The sequence below is a fragment of the Anomaloglossus baeobatrachus genome, chromosome 2 (assembly GCF_048569485.1).
Source record: "Anomaloglossus baeobatrachus isolate aAnoBae1 chromosome 2, aAnoBae1.hap1, whole genome shotgun sequence".
Classification (NCBI taxonomy): domain Eukaryota; kingdom Metazoa; phylum Chordata; class Amphibia; order Anura; family Aromobatidae; genus Anomaloglossus; species Anomaloglossus baeobatrachus.
The window spans coordinates 357,947,957-357,965,973 of record NC_134354.1 but is presented as its reverse complement, the minus strand read 5'-3'; positions in this window follow the sequence as shown (position 1 = coordinate 357,965,973).

Genomic DNA, 18,017 nt, shown 5'->3' with positions numbered 1-18,017 from the left:
ATGGATAGGAGGAAATGGTCTTTTACTTGTCCACATCTGAGGGACCGAGGGCTGGCTGTTGTGCTGAGATGCCATTGAGTACGGTGTCCCTGCAGAGTTGCACTTTTGGTCATATACAAAATGAGTTGAAAAAGGACAGATGCGGGTGAAAAGGGGAACAGGTGTGTTGGAAAGGGGAAAAAATTTTTGGTCCGTGGGTTTGGTGGTTAAGCAAAAGTAACATTTGATGAAGAAACACCATCTGTTATAGTGGGACTGGCAGATTTGGATAAGGTGGTATATACTATGTTACCGCTATATGACGAAAATTAATAAGAAAAGAAAGAGAAAAGTATATATCCCCATCAGCAGTCAGTGTCCACCGTGCTCCCAGATGGAAAAGGAGAGGTTGGCAACTGGAAGGTTCGGTGGAGGATACAGAGCTGTGTGGCTATGAAACTAATAGTAGCCTGAACCAAGTTAGACGCCACTCGGATCTTGAGACTGGGAGCCCTGTTAGCGTCACAGGGTCCACACGCCCACCCAGCCCAGGAACTCCCTGTTAACATCACAGGGGCCATTCAGTGCGCTGACCGTGTGCATTGGGGCCACACCTGTGAACAGCAGGCGCATCAGCAGCAGCAGGCCTGTTAAAGCCACTGGGCTGCACAAGCAGGACTTGTAGGACAGGAGCTGGTCTTAACCGTTCTGCGTTACCAACTGTGGTGGCGGCCTGCATCGACGCCCTATCCCTGCCTACCTCTGGCCTAAAGCCGCAATGGGTTGAACACATGGAGGTGTGCTCTTTCGGAGCATAATAGAAGACTGCGCACCTCCTTGTTGTCTCCAGCCCCTTCTATAACCTGGGTCCGCCCCAAACCAGGGTGGACCACAATGCACCTCCTGGAGACAAAAGCAGAGTGATACGTCATGAGTGGCATAACTAGCGTCCTATTTGGAACCGCAACTTCAATGATGACCTCATGGCTGTCATGACCCAAACACCTCACCAGTCATCGTCTGACCATCAATAATGAGGTGACAAGTCATAGGGGCGGGCCTCTGCAAGCCATTTGGGAGTGGCCTGGCCACATCGTCAGGACACCTGATGCCCTGTGGTCTAAATGGGCCCCCCACATCAGGGGCAGGGCCAAGAAGTTCATTTCCGGACCTAGTTTCTGATGCAGTAAGTGCCTGACCATGGTAAGTTGCATGAAATACAGTCTCTGAAAAAAGACTATCAGCTTTAGCATGGTGTCTATGCACAACACAGGACTTAGACCCGGCACGGAGTGCAAGTACCTGTGCAAAGAGGCTTTTCGCACTAAGTGTGGGAGCATGCGCTGTAGCCCGAAATGAAGACTTAGCCTCAGGAATGGCACAGTCAGGCTGAGCATACTCACTAGGCGAAACACTGGAGTTAGGCTGCGGCTGGGGTAAATCGGCACACGCATGCGCACTAGCTGCCTCTCCACACTTAGACGTGGAGGAGAAGGCAGCCAGCTGGACAACCCGAGGCACAGGCCTAAATGGCAGCTGATGCCTGGGCGCAACTGAAACCGCAGCAAGCTGCTTGCGTTTAAGGCGTCACCGTTTTGTAAAAACAAATAACATCAAAAAGAACAGGTGTACTTCTTCCCATGGATAATCTGATATGATCCCTTTTTTCATGGACACGACCATCGCTAACAAATGTAGATGAGGCCAAATCAGCAGCTGCTTCAATGGATCTGAATTGCTCCATAAAGTGGCCTCTCCTCCACCCCAATTTCAAGATCCCAAATACTCCATTCCTCTGTGGTGTCAATCCAATCGCACTTGCTTCCTAACAGCTCTCAAGTTTCCACCAGCCCTGCTGAGTATGGGGTGACAGAGATGGTTGAGTTTGCATAGCTGTTCAGTCGCACTATAGCCTGGGAATCAGAGGTCTGCTCCAAAGCTGCAATGAGTACAGACAAGGAAGTTATTATTATTTTTATTATTATTGATTTATAGAGCACCATTGATTCCATGGTGCTGTACATGAGAAGGGGGTTACATACAGAATACATATACAAGTAACTATAGACAGACTGGTACAGAGGGAAGAGGGCCCTGCCCTTGCGGGATTACATTCTAAAGGATTTTTGGGAGGAGACAGTAGGAGTTGTTTAGGTTGAGCGTCAAGTACGTATGGTGGTGGTGTCATTGAAGGTTATAGTCATTTCTGAACAGATGAGTTTTCAGATTCAGTTTGAAGCTTGCGTGTGTAGCATATAATCTAATGTGTTGAGGTAGCGAGTTCCATGAGACAGGGGAAATGATCTGCGCAGATAGCCTGAAGCTTTGTGACTGGGATCCAGGCCCCGATGAAGAAGGTGCTGTGCCTAATCTACACCCTCATTTCCAAAAATTAAATCCTCCTGGTGGAGACAATGGGGAACATGATGAGGAGCACAGATACCTGATTGGAAGGACAACTTTACTATTCGGTCAGGGCAGGAAGAGGTTGTCTCGGAGGACTCAGGACGAGGGGAATGAAAACACACAGGGTTATTGATGAGGTTGGAGACAACACTTACTGTCAAACCAAAGTCAGCCAGTCGATGAGGTCAGCAGAGGAGGTGGAGGAGGATGCTACTGACGACGAGGTTACGTTGCGTCTTCCTGGCCAGAGACAAAGTACTGGAAGCACGTCAACAACTGAATCCTGGACCACAACTTTGACTCTGAGCAGATGTCGTGTTGGCTATGCAGGTCGCATGGGCTTTAAGCCTTTCCTAGCCTGTGAATTTTTGGACATCGCAAGGGATCACCAAAGTCATGTAATCTGTAAGATTTGTCAACAATCTGTAAGTAGAAGGCAAAAACTCTCACTTTTGAGTACTTCCTCCATGAAGTATCACATGGATATGAATTGACAGCGTGAAGGTGTATTGCTCAGCTTTAGCAACTGTCAACGCAATATGCTTATTTGCCGTTCATTGCATGCATTGTTGCAGACTACACACAAGGGGCTGCTGTTTTTTTGGATCTGCCTTTGGTCACTATAGCAATAGAAAATTGCTCTTCGGGGGTGGACTTGGAGATGCTGTCTATGAACAGAAGGAAAAGCTAAAGGTGTGTGTTACAGCAAGGAGCCACCGCAGAAACACTTCGTTCAATTGTGAGGGGAGTTGTGTTGTACTTTGATGATGAGCACTGTAACGTCAGTGAGCAGCATCCTGTGCCACAGACCAACATTCTTATGGTGCTGTCTATACTGTTTACCAGAAAGCACAAGAGAGAGGTGTTCAATGCCGCGCCAATAGATCACTTCAGAAGATGTTCAGATCAGTGTCACTTTATTGTCATTCAGGTCGACGCGTTTCTGGAGCATCTGCCCCCTTCATCAGGACCACCAGAAATAGAAATAACATCCAATCGGATTGGATGTTATTTCTATTTCTGGTGGTCCTGATGAAGGGGGCAGATGCTCCAGAAACGCGTCGACCTGAATGACAATAAAGTGACACTGATCTGAACATCTTCTGAAGTGATCTATTGGCGCGGCATTGAACACCTCTCTCTTGTGCTTTCTGTTATCTACCATATTGGTGGCTGCAGCCCTGGATCGGTTGATATATGCGATTATAGTAGTTGTGGCTTCTCACAACTACAATTGGTGAGTAGGTTTACTCCCCCTTCCCCACCCGTTACATATTGGGGTAAGACCCTATTGCGCTTGTTTTTCCACAGCTGTTTTTTCTGTATACTGTTTACCGTGAGAGGAGCGTAAAGTCTGTATTTCTGGCAACTGGACATCACAGTACCCGGGTACGGTAGGCTGTGCCCAGACAATAATGCGGGCACGCATCACTTTGTTTTATTAGCAAAACACATATCTGTTCTGGGTGGGCCGACTATATAGACAATAAGACTTGCTGCCTCTGCACTGTCAAATTGTCACGTACAGTTTAAATCATAGAGGGACAGCAACACATGTTTGCATTGACTGTTGCTTTTCAAGATTTCCATGACTGTGTTGCAGAGCTGTGTGGTTTGCATTCACACTGTTATCATCTGCATTATCTGTGAGGCTTCAGCTAACAAGGGTATTCAGGGGGGGTCATGTGTTTTGTCTATGTTTAGGTAGATAACTTGGAAGCTCTTGTGATGCGCCACTGGTAAGTCGTGTTCGCACACACACACACACACGCACAAACACACAATTACTGCTACACAGAGGGATTAGCAGGTAGTAGGCAAAAGAATAGATTGTTCAATTATTTTAATTGTATGCATGGTTCTTATTGTTTGTTTTGGTAAAGTTAAACAAACATTTATCAACCCAACTGCCTAGAGTCCTTTTCCTTTTGCCTGGTTTTGCTGCATACTGTGGAGCCCACCCTGTACATGACTTAAAATGTAGCATAAGTCGCAATGTGAATTTCACTGTGCTACAATGCGGCCTAGCGTGCCTGTGCAACCACCGCCTGCCCCATCAAGTGCATCTGCATGCTCTTCATCCTCTGTGACTGTGGGGACAGCAGTCACACATGGTTTTTCACACTGAACTTCCACTCCTTAACCCGCAACAGGGAGTGTGATTGGCAGGTCATCACTTGTTTTGGAAGTGGAAACAGAAGATATTGTTGAGCTGTCAGACATCGAGAGAACCATCATTGGATGCAGGCTACATTATATCCATGCCTGCACCTTCGTCACAGATTGCCTGGACTACCTGCAGTTAATAATTGCATTCCAGAAATGGAAAGGAGTGTAGAATGCACATGTGTTGTACATTGCTTGGCAGCAAAGGAACACTAACTTAGTAATCCAGACAATTTTAGGAAGGCAGAAAAAGAGTCAGCTCTTTGTGCAAATTAAATAGCATGGCAAAAGTGGACAGATGGGTACAGTGGCCGTGTTCTGTGGGTACCAGGACAGTAAAAGAAGCCTCACTTTCTATCTCTCCTAATGATCAAATGCAGCAAGGAATTCCCTGAGTTTGCTATAAAATTAGCATAGCTAAATGTGCAGGAGGGTGTCATGCAGAGGTGCTAGAAATAGCTTGGCACCAGTGGGGCACTAATGGAATACAACAGCCAGTTCTATGATGCCACTAAATGGCAGTATTTTTTGCTATCATTATAGCTTATTAAAAACAGAGCAGGAGGGTGTCATGAAGAGGTGCTAGAAATAGCTTGGCACCAGTGGGGCACTAATGGAATACAACAGCCAGTTCTATGATGCCACTAAATGGCAGTATATTTTGCTATCATTATAGCTTATTAAAAACAGAGCAGGAGGGTGTCATGCAGAGGTGCTAGAAATAGCTTGGCACCAGTGGGGCACTAATAGAATACAACAGCCAGTTCTATGATGCCACTAAATGGCAGTATTTTTTGCTATCATTATAGCTTATTAAAAACAGAGCAGGAGGGTGTCATGCAGAGGTGCTAGAAATAGCTTGGCACCAGTGGGGCACTAATGGAATACAACAGTCCCGGTCCCGGTTCGGCTCGAGGTCGGTTCGCCGAATGGAGGTCCCGTTCGAGTTCGGTTCGTCGAACGTTCGGCGAACCGAACTCGAACCAAAAAGGAAACAATGGCAGGCATTCACAAACACATAAAAACACCTAGAAAACACCCTCAAAGGTGTCCAAAAGGTGACAAACAACTCACAACACAACACAAACACATGGGAAAGTGACAAGGACATATACTCATGCGAAAACAAAAGAGCAGGACAAGGAAAAAGAGGAGGACACACAGATATATGAGTATATGCAAGGAAACATCGATGCCATTATTGTGCAACTTGAGCCCTGCTCATTTTAGGCTTCCAATCTGGATAAATTGCCTGAGCTCGCCACGTACGCCTTGGGGATCTTGTCGTGTCCTGCAGCCAGCGTTCTCTCGGAACCTGTCTTCAGTGCTGCTGGGGGTCTGCTGGCAGATAAGCACACGTGTCTGTCCACTGACAATGTGGACATGGCTCTCAGAGGACTTTTCTTCCCCTGGGTCTGCCAGGGGAGGCGAAAGGCACGCGTATCTTTGAGAGTGCTTCATGCAAAGCATCTTTTTCAAAAGGGGGGTCAACTGATGCCAGTCAAGTGGGGTGTGTGTGGCCCAATTAGTGGCAACGAGGGAGACTGTGGTTGGAGTCCCCTCGCTGTGTTTCTAAAAGAACCAAGATGAACAAGTCATGGCTCTCAGAGGACTTTTCTTCCCCTGGGTCAGCCAGGGGACGGGAAAGGCACGCGTATTTTTGAGAGTGCTTCATGCAAAGCATCTTTTTCTTTTTCAAAAGGGGGGGGTAAACTGATGCCAGTCAAGTGGGGTGTGTGTGGCCCAATTAGTAACAACGAGGGAGACTGTGGTTGGAGTCCCCTCGCTGTGTTTCTAAAAGAACCAAGATGAACAAGTCATGGCTCTAGAGGACTTTTCTTCCCCTGGGTCAGCCAGGGGACGGGAAAGGCACGCGTATTTTTGAGAGTGCTTCATGCAAAGCATCTTTTTCTTTTTCAATATGGGGGTCAACTGATGCCAGTCAAGTGGGGTGTGTGTGGCCCAATTAGTGGCAACGAGAGAGACTGTGGTTGGAGTCCCCTCGCTGTGTTTCTAAAAGAACCAAGATGAACAAGTCATGGCTCTCAGAGGACTTTTCTTCCCCTGGGTCAGCCAGGGGACGGGAAAGGCACGCGTATTTTTGAGAGTGCTTCATGCAAAGCATCTTTTTCTTTTTCAAAAGGGGGGGTCAACTGATGCCAGTCAAGTGGGGTGTGTGTGGCCCAATTAGTGGCAACGAGGGAGACTGTGGTTGGAGTCCCCTCGCTATGTTTTACATGATTTTCGAAGGGCATGACATGCCTAAGAGGTTGAGTTTCATCATCTGCAACTTGTTGGCAACAGAAAGGCTGCCTTTACACCCTTTTGAGACCGAGGATTTTCGAGACCTTATGCCCATTGCAGTGCCCCAAGAGCCGATGGCCAGTCGTCACTCCTTCTCCAAGAAAGGCGTGCCCGCGCTACCACAGGAGGTCGCACACAACCTCACCGATTCCTTGAGAAACTCTGTGTGTGACAGGGTGCATTTCAACACAGATACTTGGACCAGTAAGCATGGACAGGGGAGTTACATGTTGCTGACTGGGCACTGGGTAACTATGGTGAGAGATGGAGAAGGGTTTGCTGTACAAGTCTTGCCGTCCCCACGACTTGTGTGTCAATTCTTCCTCTGTATGTACAAGTTCCTCCACTGCTTCTGCCTCCTCAACCTCGTGTGGGTCCTCCACCTCGGCCCAAACCCTGTGTGGTCAGGCCACCCTTCCTTGTAACTGCGCCCAAGGAATCCCACACACCTCCTTACTATGCTGGCAACAGAGCTCAAGGCCATCAGGCGGTCAAATGTTTACTTTGAAATGTAGGGGAAATGTGAGACACCGCTGAGGAATTGTGGATGGTTAGCTCTGGAGAGTGAGACCGAGTTTCATCAAAGGTTGTCTACAGTCAACCAGCAGTCAGGGAAGGTCGGGTGCGACAATGATGCAAACCAGTCTGCGACCCTTCTTCAGGGCAATGTGACACACGTGTCTTGTATGGCTCACGTGTTGAACCTGGTTGTCCAGCAATTTTTAAAATACCATCCTGGCCTACATGGCCTTGTGCAGCGGGCACGCTGCTATGTGCTCACTTTCATCCTTCGCACCCAGCAGCTCAACAACTTTCATCGCTCCGGAAGTCTTAGGGTCTGGCGGTTAAACGCCGGAAATGCGATGTTCCGACACGCAGGAATTGGAATCTGCACATGTTGCAGCGTGTGTGGCAGCACCGCAGAGCCCTGCTGAAATACGGTATGACGTATACCCTGGGCTAACTTGATCCAGAGGTGGTGCAGATCACGCTGCTGGAGTGGTGTCAGATCAAGGACCTATGCACCCTTCTACACAATTTCCAAATGTCGACGGACATGTTTAGCACTGGCAATGCCATTCTCAGCGTGACAATTCTGGTCATCTACATGATGGAGCACACTGTAAGCATTATTCGGAGTCAGGTATTGGTCCAAGAGGAAGGTGAGGAAGTACAGGAGGAGTCATATGCAGAAGGGATAATAAGATCTACAAGGTCCATACGGTAAGCGGCACCTAGGCAGCAGTTATGGTGGGGGATAGGGATTAACAAGGGCGCATAGTATCAGCAAAAATTGTTGAGGAAGGTGCAGGAGCCATGAAGAAATGGAGGACGAACTTGCGATGGGCATGGAAGACTCAGCAGATGAGTGAGAGCTTGCTCACATTTCGGTTGTGCGAGGTTGGGGGGAGAGGGCAGAGGAAGGAGGCACGATTTTCACCTCTCTGCCACCAACACACCAAGGACTTGGTCCTCCTGGATGCACAAGACACATGAGCGTCTTCTTGCTGCACTACCTACAACATGACCCTCGGATTGTACGAATTCGAAGTAATGCTAACTACTGGGTTGCCACACTGTTATATCCCCGGTACAAGACAAAATTTGGCGAAATAATTCCTGCCATATAAAGGGACGCACGTGTACAGGAGTATCTTCAGAAGGTGTTACGCAATCTTCGATCTGCTTTTCCACTAAACACCAGTGCTGCACAGAGTGAATCTCAACGGTTTGTCATGGATAGGAGGAAATGGTCTTTTACTTGTCCACATCTGAGGGACCGAGGGCTGGCTGTTGTGCTGAGATGCCATTGAGTACGGTGTCCCTGCAGAGTTGCACTTTTGGTCATATACAAAATGAGTTGAAAAAGGACAGATGTGGGTGAAAAGGGGAACAGGTGTGTTGGAAAGGGGAAAAAAGTTTTGGTCCGTGGGTTTGGTGGTTAAACAAAAGTAACATTTGATAAAGAAACACCATCTGTTACGGTGGGACTGGCAGATTTGGATAAGGTGGTATATACTATGTTACCGCTATATAACGAAAATTAATAAGAAAAGAAAGAGAAAGGTATATATCCCCATCAGCAGTCAGTGTCCACCGTGCTCCCAGATGGAAAAGGAGAGGTTGGCAACTGGAAGGTTCGGTGGAGGATACAGATCTGTGTGGCTATGAAACTAATAGTAGCCTGAACCAAGTTAGACGCCACTCGGATCTTGAGACTGGGAGCCCTGTTAGCGTCACAGGGTCCACACGCCCACCCAGCCCAGGAACTCCCTGTTAACATCACAGGGGCCATTCAGTACGCTGACCGTGTGCATTGGGGCCACACCTGTGAACAGCAGGCGCATCAGCAGCAGCAGGCCTGTTAATGCCACTGGGCTGCACAAGCAGGACTTGTAGGACAGGAGCTGGTCTTAACCGTTCTGCGTTACCAACTGTGGTGGCGGCCTGCATCGACGCCCTATCCCTGCCTACCTCTGGCCTAAAGCCACAATGGGTTCAACACATGGAGGTGTGCTCTTTCGGAGCATAATAGAAGACTGCGCACCTCCTTGTTGTCTCCAGCCCCTTCTATAACCTGGGTCCGCCCCAAACCAGGGTGGACCACAATGCACCTCCTGGAGACAAAAGCAGAGTGATACGTCATGAGTGGCATAACTAGCATCCTATTTGGAACCGCAACTTCAATGATGACCTCATGGCTGTCATGACCCAAACACCTCACCAGTCATCGTCTGACCATCAATAATGAGGTGACAAGTCATAGGGGCGGGCCTCTGCAAGCCATTTGGGAGTGGCCTGGCCACATCGTCAGGACACCTGATGCCCTGTGGTCTAAATGGGCCCCCCACATCAGGGGCAGGGCCAAAGAGTTTATTACCGGACCTAGTTTCTGATGCAGTAAGTGCCTGACCATGGTCAGTTGCATGAAATACAGTCTCTGAAAAAAGACTATCAGCTTTAGCATGGTGTCTATGCACAACACAGGACTTAGACCCGGCACGGAGTGCAAGTACCTGTGCAAAGAGGCTTTTCGCACTAAGTGTGGGAGCATGCGCTGTAGCCCGAAATGAAGACTTAGCCTCAGGAATGGCACAGTCAGGCTGAGCATACTCACTAGGCGAAACACTGGAGTTAGGCTGCGGCTGGGGTAAATCGGCACACGCATGCGCACTAGCTGCCTGTCCACACTTAAACGTGGAGGAGAAAGCAGCCAGCTGGACAACCCGAGGCACAGGCCTAAATGGCAGCTGATGCCTGGGCGCAACTGAAACCGCAGCAGGCTGCTTGCGTTTAAGGCGTCACCGTTTTGTAAAAACAAATAACATCAAAAAGAACAGGTGTACTTCTTCCCATGGATAATCTGATATGATCCCTTTTTTCATGGACACGACCATCGCTAACAAATGTAGATGAGGCCAAATCAGCAGCTGCTTCAATGGATCTGAATTGCTCCATAAAGTGGCCTCTCCTCCACCCCAATTTCAAGATCCCAAATACTCCATTCCTCTGTGGTGTTATTCCAATCGCACTTGCTTCCTAACAGCTCTCAAGTTTCCACCAGCCCTGCTGAGTATGGGGTGACAGAGATGGTTGAGTTTGCATAGCTGTTCAGTCGCACTATAGCCTGGGAATCAGAGGTCTGCTCCAAAGCTGCAATGAGTACAGACAAGGAAGTTATTATTATTTTTATTATTATTGATTTATAGAGCACCATTGATTCCATGGTGCTGTACATGAGAAGGGGGTTACATACAGAATACATATACAAGTAACTATAGACAGACTGGTACAGAGGGAAGAGGGCCCTGCCCTTGCGGGATTACATTCTAAAGGATTTTTGGGAGGAGACAGTAGGAGTTGTTTAGGTTGAGCGTCAAGTACGTATGGTGGTGGTGTCATTGAAGGTTATAGTCATTTCTGAACAGATGAGTTTTCAGATTCAGTTTGAAGCTTGCGTGTGTAGCAGATAATCTAACGTGTTGCGGTAGCGGACTCAGGACGAGGGGAATGAAAACACACAGGGTTATTGATGAGGTTGGAGACAACACTTACTGTCAAACCAAAGTCAGCCAGTCGATGAGGTCAGCAGAGGAGGTGGAGGAGGATGCTACTGACGACGAGGTTACGTTGCGTCTTCCTGGCCAGAGACAAAGTACTGGAAGCACGTCAACAACTGAATCCTGGACCACAACTTTGACTCTGAGCAGATGTCGTGTTGGCTATGCAGGTCGCATGGGCTGTAAGCCTTTCCTAGCCTGTGAATTTTTGGACATCGCAAAGGATCACCAAAGTCATGTAATCTGTAAGATTTGTCAACAATCTGTAAGTAGAAGGCAAAAACTCACACTTTTGAGTACTTCCTCCATGAAGTATCACATGGATATGAATTGACAGCGTGAAGGTGTATTGCTCAGCTTTAGCAACTGTCAACGCAATATGCTTATTTGCCGTTCATTGCATGCATTGTTGCAGACTACACACAAGGGGCTGCTGTTTTTTTAGATCTGCCTTTGGTCACTATAGCAATAGAAAATTGCTCTTCGGGGGTGGACTTGGAGATGCTGTCTATGAACAGAAGGAAAAGCTAAAGGTGTGTGTTACAGCAAGGAGCCACCGCAGAAACACTTCGTTCAATTGTGAGGGGAGTTGTGTTGTACTTTGATGATGAGCACTGTAACGTCAGTGAGCAGCATCCTGTGCCACACACCAACATTCTTACGGTGCTGTCTTTACTGTTTACCGTGAGAGGAGCGTAAAGTCTGTATTTCTGGCAACTGGACATCACAGTACCCGGGTACAGTAGGCTGTGCCCAGACAATAATGCGGGCACGCAACACTTTGTTTTATTAGCAAAACACATATCTGTTCTGGGTAGGCCGACTATATAGACAATAAGACTTGCTGCCTCTGCACTGTCAAATTGTCACGTACAGTTTAAATCATAGAGGGACAGCAACACATGTTTGCATTGACTGTTGCTTTTCAAGATTTCCATGACTGTGTTGCAGAGCTGTGTGGTTTGCATTCACACTGTTATCATCTGCATTATCTGTGAGGCTTCAGCTAACAAGGGTATTCAGGGGGGGTCATGTGTTTTGTCTATGTTTAGGTAGATAACTTGGAAGCTCTTGTGATGCGCCACTGGTAAGTCGTGTTCGCACACACACACACACACACACACACGCACAAACACACAATTACTGCTACACAGAGGGATTAGCAGGTAGTAGGCAACAGAATAGATTGTTCAATTATTTTAATTGTATGCATGGTTTATTGTTTGTTTTGGTAAAGTTAAACAATCATTTATCAACCCAACTGCCTAGAGTCCTTTTCCTTTTGCCTGGTTTTGCTGCATACTGGGGAGCCCACCCTGTACACGACTTAAAATGAAGCATAAGTCGCAATGTGAATTTCACTGTGCTAGAATGCGGCCTAGCGTGCCTGTGCAACCACCGCCTGCCCCATCAAGTGCATCTGCATGCTCTTCATCCTCTGTGACTGTGGGGACAGCAGTCACACATGGTTTTTCACACTGAACTTCCACTCCTTAACCCGCAACAGGGAGTGTGATTGGCAGGTCATCACTTGTTTTGGAAGTGGAAACAGAAGGTATTGTTGAGCTGTCAGACATCGAGAGAACCATCATTGGATGCAGGCTACATTATATCCATGCCTGCACCTTCGTCACAGATTGCCTGGACTACCTGCAGTTAATAATTGCATTCCAGAAATGGAAAGGAGTGTAGAATGCACATGTGTTGTACCTTGCTTGGCAGCAAAGGAACACTAACTTAGTATTCCAGACAATTTTAGGAAGGCAGAAAAAGAGTCAGCTCTTTGTGCAAATTAAATAGCGTGGCAAAAGTGGACAGATGGGTACAGTGGCCGTGTTCTGTGGGTACCAGGACAGTAAAAGAAGCCTCACTTTCTATCCCTCCTAATGATCAAATGCAGCATGGAATTCCCTGAGTTTGCTATCAAATTAGCATAGCTAAATGTGCAGGAGGGTGTCATGCAGAGGTGCTAGAAATAGCTTGGCACCAGTGGGGCACTAATGGAATACAACAGCCAGTTCTATGATGCCACTAAATGGCAGTATTTTTTGCTATCATTATAGCTTATTAAAAACAGAGCAGGAGGGTGTCATGCAGAGGTGCTAGAAATAGCTTGGCACCAGTGGGGCACTAATGGAATACAACAGCCAGTTCTATGATGCCACTAAATGGCAGTATTTTTTGCTATCATTATAGCTTATTAAAAACAGAGCAGGAGGGTGGCATGCAGAGGTGCTAGAAATAGCTTGGCACCAGTGGGGCACTAATGGAATACAACAGCCAGTTCTATGATGCCACTAAATGGCAGTATTTTTTGCTATCATTATAGCTTATTAAAAACAGAGCAGGAGGGTGTCATGCAGAGGTGCTAGAAATAGCTTGGCACCAGTGGGGCACTAATGGAATACAACAGCCAGTTCTATGATGCCACTAAATGGCAGTATTTTTTGCTATCATTATAGCTTATTAAAAACAGAGCAGGAGGGTGTCTTGCAGAGGTGCTAGAAATAGCTTGGCACCAGTGGGGCACTAATAGAATACAACAGCCAGTTCTATGATGCCACTAAATGGCAGTATTTTTTGCTATCATTATAGCTTATTAAAAACAGAGCAGGAGGGTGTCATGCAGAGGTGCTGCACATAGATTTGCACCAGTGGGCACTAATGGAGTACAACAGCCACTTCTTGTATGCCACTAGGTACACTGAGTGTTTGCTAGTATAATGGCTTATTAACAATGAGTTTGAGTGTGCAATGCAGGCAGACGTGCTGCAAATATCTTTGCACTAGTGGGACTATAGCAAAGTCCAATCGCCACGATTAGGATGCCACTAAGTACACTGAGTGTTTGCTAGTATAATGGCTTAGTTATAATGAGTTGGAGTGTGCAATGCAGGCAGAGGTGCTGCATATATCTTTGCACTAGTGGGACTATAGCAAAGTCCAATAGCCACGTTTAGGATGCCACTAGGTACACTGAGTGTTTGCTAGTATAATGGCTTAGTTATAATGAGTTTGAGTGTGCAATGCAGCCAGACGTGCTGCAAATATCTTTGCACTAGTGGGACTAGACAAAAGTCCAATAGCCACGTTTAGGATGCCACTAGGTTCACTAAGTGTTTGCTAGTATAATGGCTTAGTAACAATGAGTTTGAGTGTGCAATGCAGGCCGACGTGCTGCAAATATCTTTGCACTAGTGGGACTATACAAAAGTCCAATAGCCACGTTTAGGATGCCACTAGGTACACTGAGTGTTTGCTAGTATAATGGTTTAGTTATAATGAGTTTGAGTGTGCAATGCAGGCAGACGTGCTGCAAATATCTTTGCACTATTGGGACTAGACAAAAGTCCAATAGCCACGTTTAGGATGCCACTAGGTTCACTGAGTGTTTGCTAGTATAATGGCTTAGTAACAATGAGTTTGAGTGTGCAATGCAGGCAGACGGGCTGCAAATATCTTTGCACTAGTGGGACTAGACAAAAGTTAAATAGCCACGTTTAGGATGCCACTAGGTTCACTGAGTGTTTGCTAGTATAATGGCTTAGTAACAATGAGTTTGAGTGTGCAATGCAGGCAGACATGCTGCAAATATCTTTGCACTAGTGAGGCTATAGCAAAGTCCAATAGCCACGTTTAGGATGCCACTAGGTACACTGAGTGTTTGCTAGTATAATGGCTTAGTTATAATGAGTTGGAGTGTGCAATGCAGGCAGAGGTGCTGCAAATATCTTTGCACTAGTGGGACTATACAAAAGTCCAATAGCCACGTTTAGGATGCCAATAGGTACACTGAGTGTTTGCTAGTATAATGGCTTAGTTATAATGAGTTTGAGTGTGCAATGCAGGCAGACGTGCTGCAAATATCTTTGCACTAGTGGGACTAGACAAAAGTCCAATAGCCACGTTTAGGATGCCACTAGGTTCACTGAGTGTTTGCTAGTATAATGGCTTAGTAACAATGAGTTTGAGTGTGCAATGCAGGCAGACGTGCTGCAAATATCTTTGCACTAGTGGGACTATACAAAAGTCCAATAGCCACGTTTAGGATGCCACTAGGTACACTGAGTGTTTGCTAGTATAATGGCTTAGTTATAATGAGTTTGAGTGTGCAATGCAGGCAGACGTGCTGCAAATATCTTTGCATTAGTGGGACTAGACAAAAGTCCAAAAGCCACGTTTAGGATGCCACTAGGTTCACTGAGTGTTTGCTAGTATAATGGCTTAGTAACAATGAGTTTGAGTGTGCAATGCAGGCAGAGGTGCTGCAAATATCTTTGCACTAGTGGGACTAGACAAAAGTCCAATAGCCACGTTTAGGATGCCACTAGGTACATGTTACGTCCGGGTGGTGGAAACACTGGACCGTACACCGATTCCCTCTGAGGAGGCAGCCAGGCCGGTCACCCCGCCAGAGGGTCCTGATGCACGGCAGGCGAAGCACTATTGGTAGCCAGACAGTCCGTAGAGGAGCAGGAAAGGTGGATGTCGCTGAGCACACGGAGTTCTGGACGGTAGTCCGGGTGACGAAGCTCAGGGTCCGAGGCCGGGTTGTAGGGTCAGGCGGGATCCGGAACCTGCTGAGCGATGGGACGGGTCACCGAACGGAGCCAGGGACTGGAGACTGGCGGAGCTGCAGAGGTGGTGGAACATCCGCCGAAGTCACCGTCAGGGTCCAGGGATGGACTTGGTTCGGAGCGGCTGGCGTGGCAGGGCAGGCTCTGCGAGACAGACAGGGTTAATACAGGGCAAAGCACAAGGCAAAGCAATACGGGGACCTGAACCCTAGCTTGCTAAACACGTAGAACAGGTGACGCCCTCCAGGCAGGAAGCTCCTAATATACCTGACCCTGGCTGATGCAATATCCTGTTTAGGGAGTGCTGGGCCTTAAAGAGGAGGTCAGTGACCGCGCGCGCCCTAATGCGCATGCGCGACGCCCGGGTGCCGGAGGCGAGAGCAGGGAGCGGTGCCGAGGAGGACGTGTGATGGGAGGCAGGAGGCCCGGGGACCGGAGCGGTGAGTGAGGAACGACGTCGGGACCCGGGGACCGTGACAGTACCCCCCCCAGGCCCCCCTCCCCGCAACCGGGACAGAAAGGCACGAATCAGAGTAGTACCCACATTCTCCCGGGGCTCCCAGGACCTATCCTCGGGACCATAACCCGCCCAGTCCACCAAGAAATACTGCCGACCTCGTACGGTCTTCATGGCCACGATATCCCTTACCGCATAGATGTCATCGTCAGCGATAAGAGGAGCAGCAGGACTGGCAGCAGCGGAGAAGGGACCAAGGACGACAGGCTTGAGCAAGGAGACATGGAAGGAGTTGGGTATCCGCATCGTGGCCGGGAGCTGCAGCTTGTAGGAGACTGCATTAATCTTGCTGATGACTTTAAACGGCCCGATGTAACGAGGACCCAACTTGTACGATGGCAACTTCAATCGGACATATTTGGAGGCAAGCCAGACCAGATCACCAGGGGAGAAACACGGGGGATCCAGGCGCCGTTTGTCCGCATGTCTCTTCATCCGCAAAGAAGCACGCTCTAGGGAATTCTTGACAGAGCTCCATATGGCTGAGAAGTCCTGGGCCAGTGCATCTGCTGCGGGGACATCGGAAGAAGAGGATACTGGCAATGGGACAGAAGGCTGAAGTCCGTAAATGACTTGGAAGGGAGAGCAGGAAGTGGACTCGCTGATGTGGTGGTTGTGGGAGAACTCAGCCCAAGGAAGAAGCGTGGACCAGTCATCGTGATGGGCATTAACGTAGTGGCGCAGGAAGGAGGTCAGGATCTGATTGACCCGTTGCACTTGGCCATTCGACTGAGGATGGTAAGCCGAAGAAAAGTCCAAGGATACTCCCAGATGTTTACAGAGAGCCTTCCAGAAGTGCGAGGTAAACTGAGTTCTTCTGTCGGACACAATGTGTGCGGGAAAGCCATGCAATCGGAATATGTGTTGTATGAAGGAGTCAGCTAGTTCCTGGGCAGAGGGCAGCCCGGCCATGGGAATGAAGTGAGCCATTTTTGAGAAACGGTCCACCACAACCCATATGACTGTGTGTCCGGAGGATGAGGGTAAGTCCGTAATGAAGTCCATTGCAATATGTTGCCACGGAACGGAAGGGATGGGCAGAGGCAGAAGACGTCCATATGGTAGGTGCTTGGGTGTCTTGTTCCGGGCACAGGACGAACAGGCTGAGACGAAGTTTGCGACGTCTTTACGGAGAGACGGCCACCAATAGTGGCGGACAATCGTGTTCCAAGTCTTCTTCTGACCAGCGTGACCAGCGATCTTTGAGGCATGGCCCCATTGCAGGACTCTCTGTCTGTCAGTATCTGAGACATAGGTTTTCCCAGGGGGTATCTGAGTCAGAGCGACAGGAGCCAACAAAATGACTTTACTGGGGCTGATGATGGACTGGAGCGTCTCCTCCTCCAGCTCTACGGGCACGAAAGACCTAGACAAGGCGTCTGCCCGCAAGTTCTTGTCCGCGGGCCGAAAATGGAGTTGGAAATCAAAACGAGCGAAAAACAAGGACCAGCGGGCTTGTCGTGGGTTCAGTCTTTGGGCTGACCGCAGGTACTCCAGATTCTTGTGGTCCGTGTAGATGATCACAGGGTATACAGCTCCCTCCAAGAGGTAGCGCCATTCCTCCAAGGCCAGCTTGACGGCCAGTAGCTCCCGATCACCGATGGTGTAGTTGCGTTCGGGTGCCGAGAAGCTCTTGGAGAAGAATCCGCATGTAACCATCTTTCCGGAGCAGGATTTCTGCATCAACACTGCTCCGGCCCCTGAGGAGGAGGCATCCACCTCTAAGGTGAACTGTCGGTTTAATTCAGGGCGATGGAGAACTTGGGAAGAAGCAAACGCCTGTTTCAAAGAGCAGAACGCGACATCGGCCACCGGTGGCCAGTCCTTAGGATTAGCTCCCTTCTTAGTCAAGGCAGAGAGAGGCGCAGTCAGGGCAGAGAAGTGCGGGATGAATTGACGATAATAGTTTGCAAAGCCAAGGAAGCGTTGGATAGCCTTCAGTCCGGATGGAGGAGGCCAGTTGAGGATGGAAGACACTTTTTGTGGGTCCATCTGCAGACCAGTGTC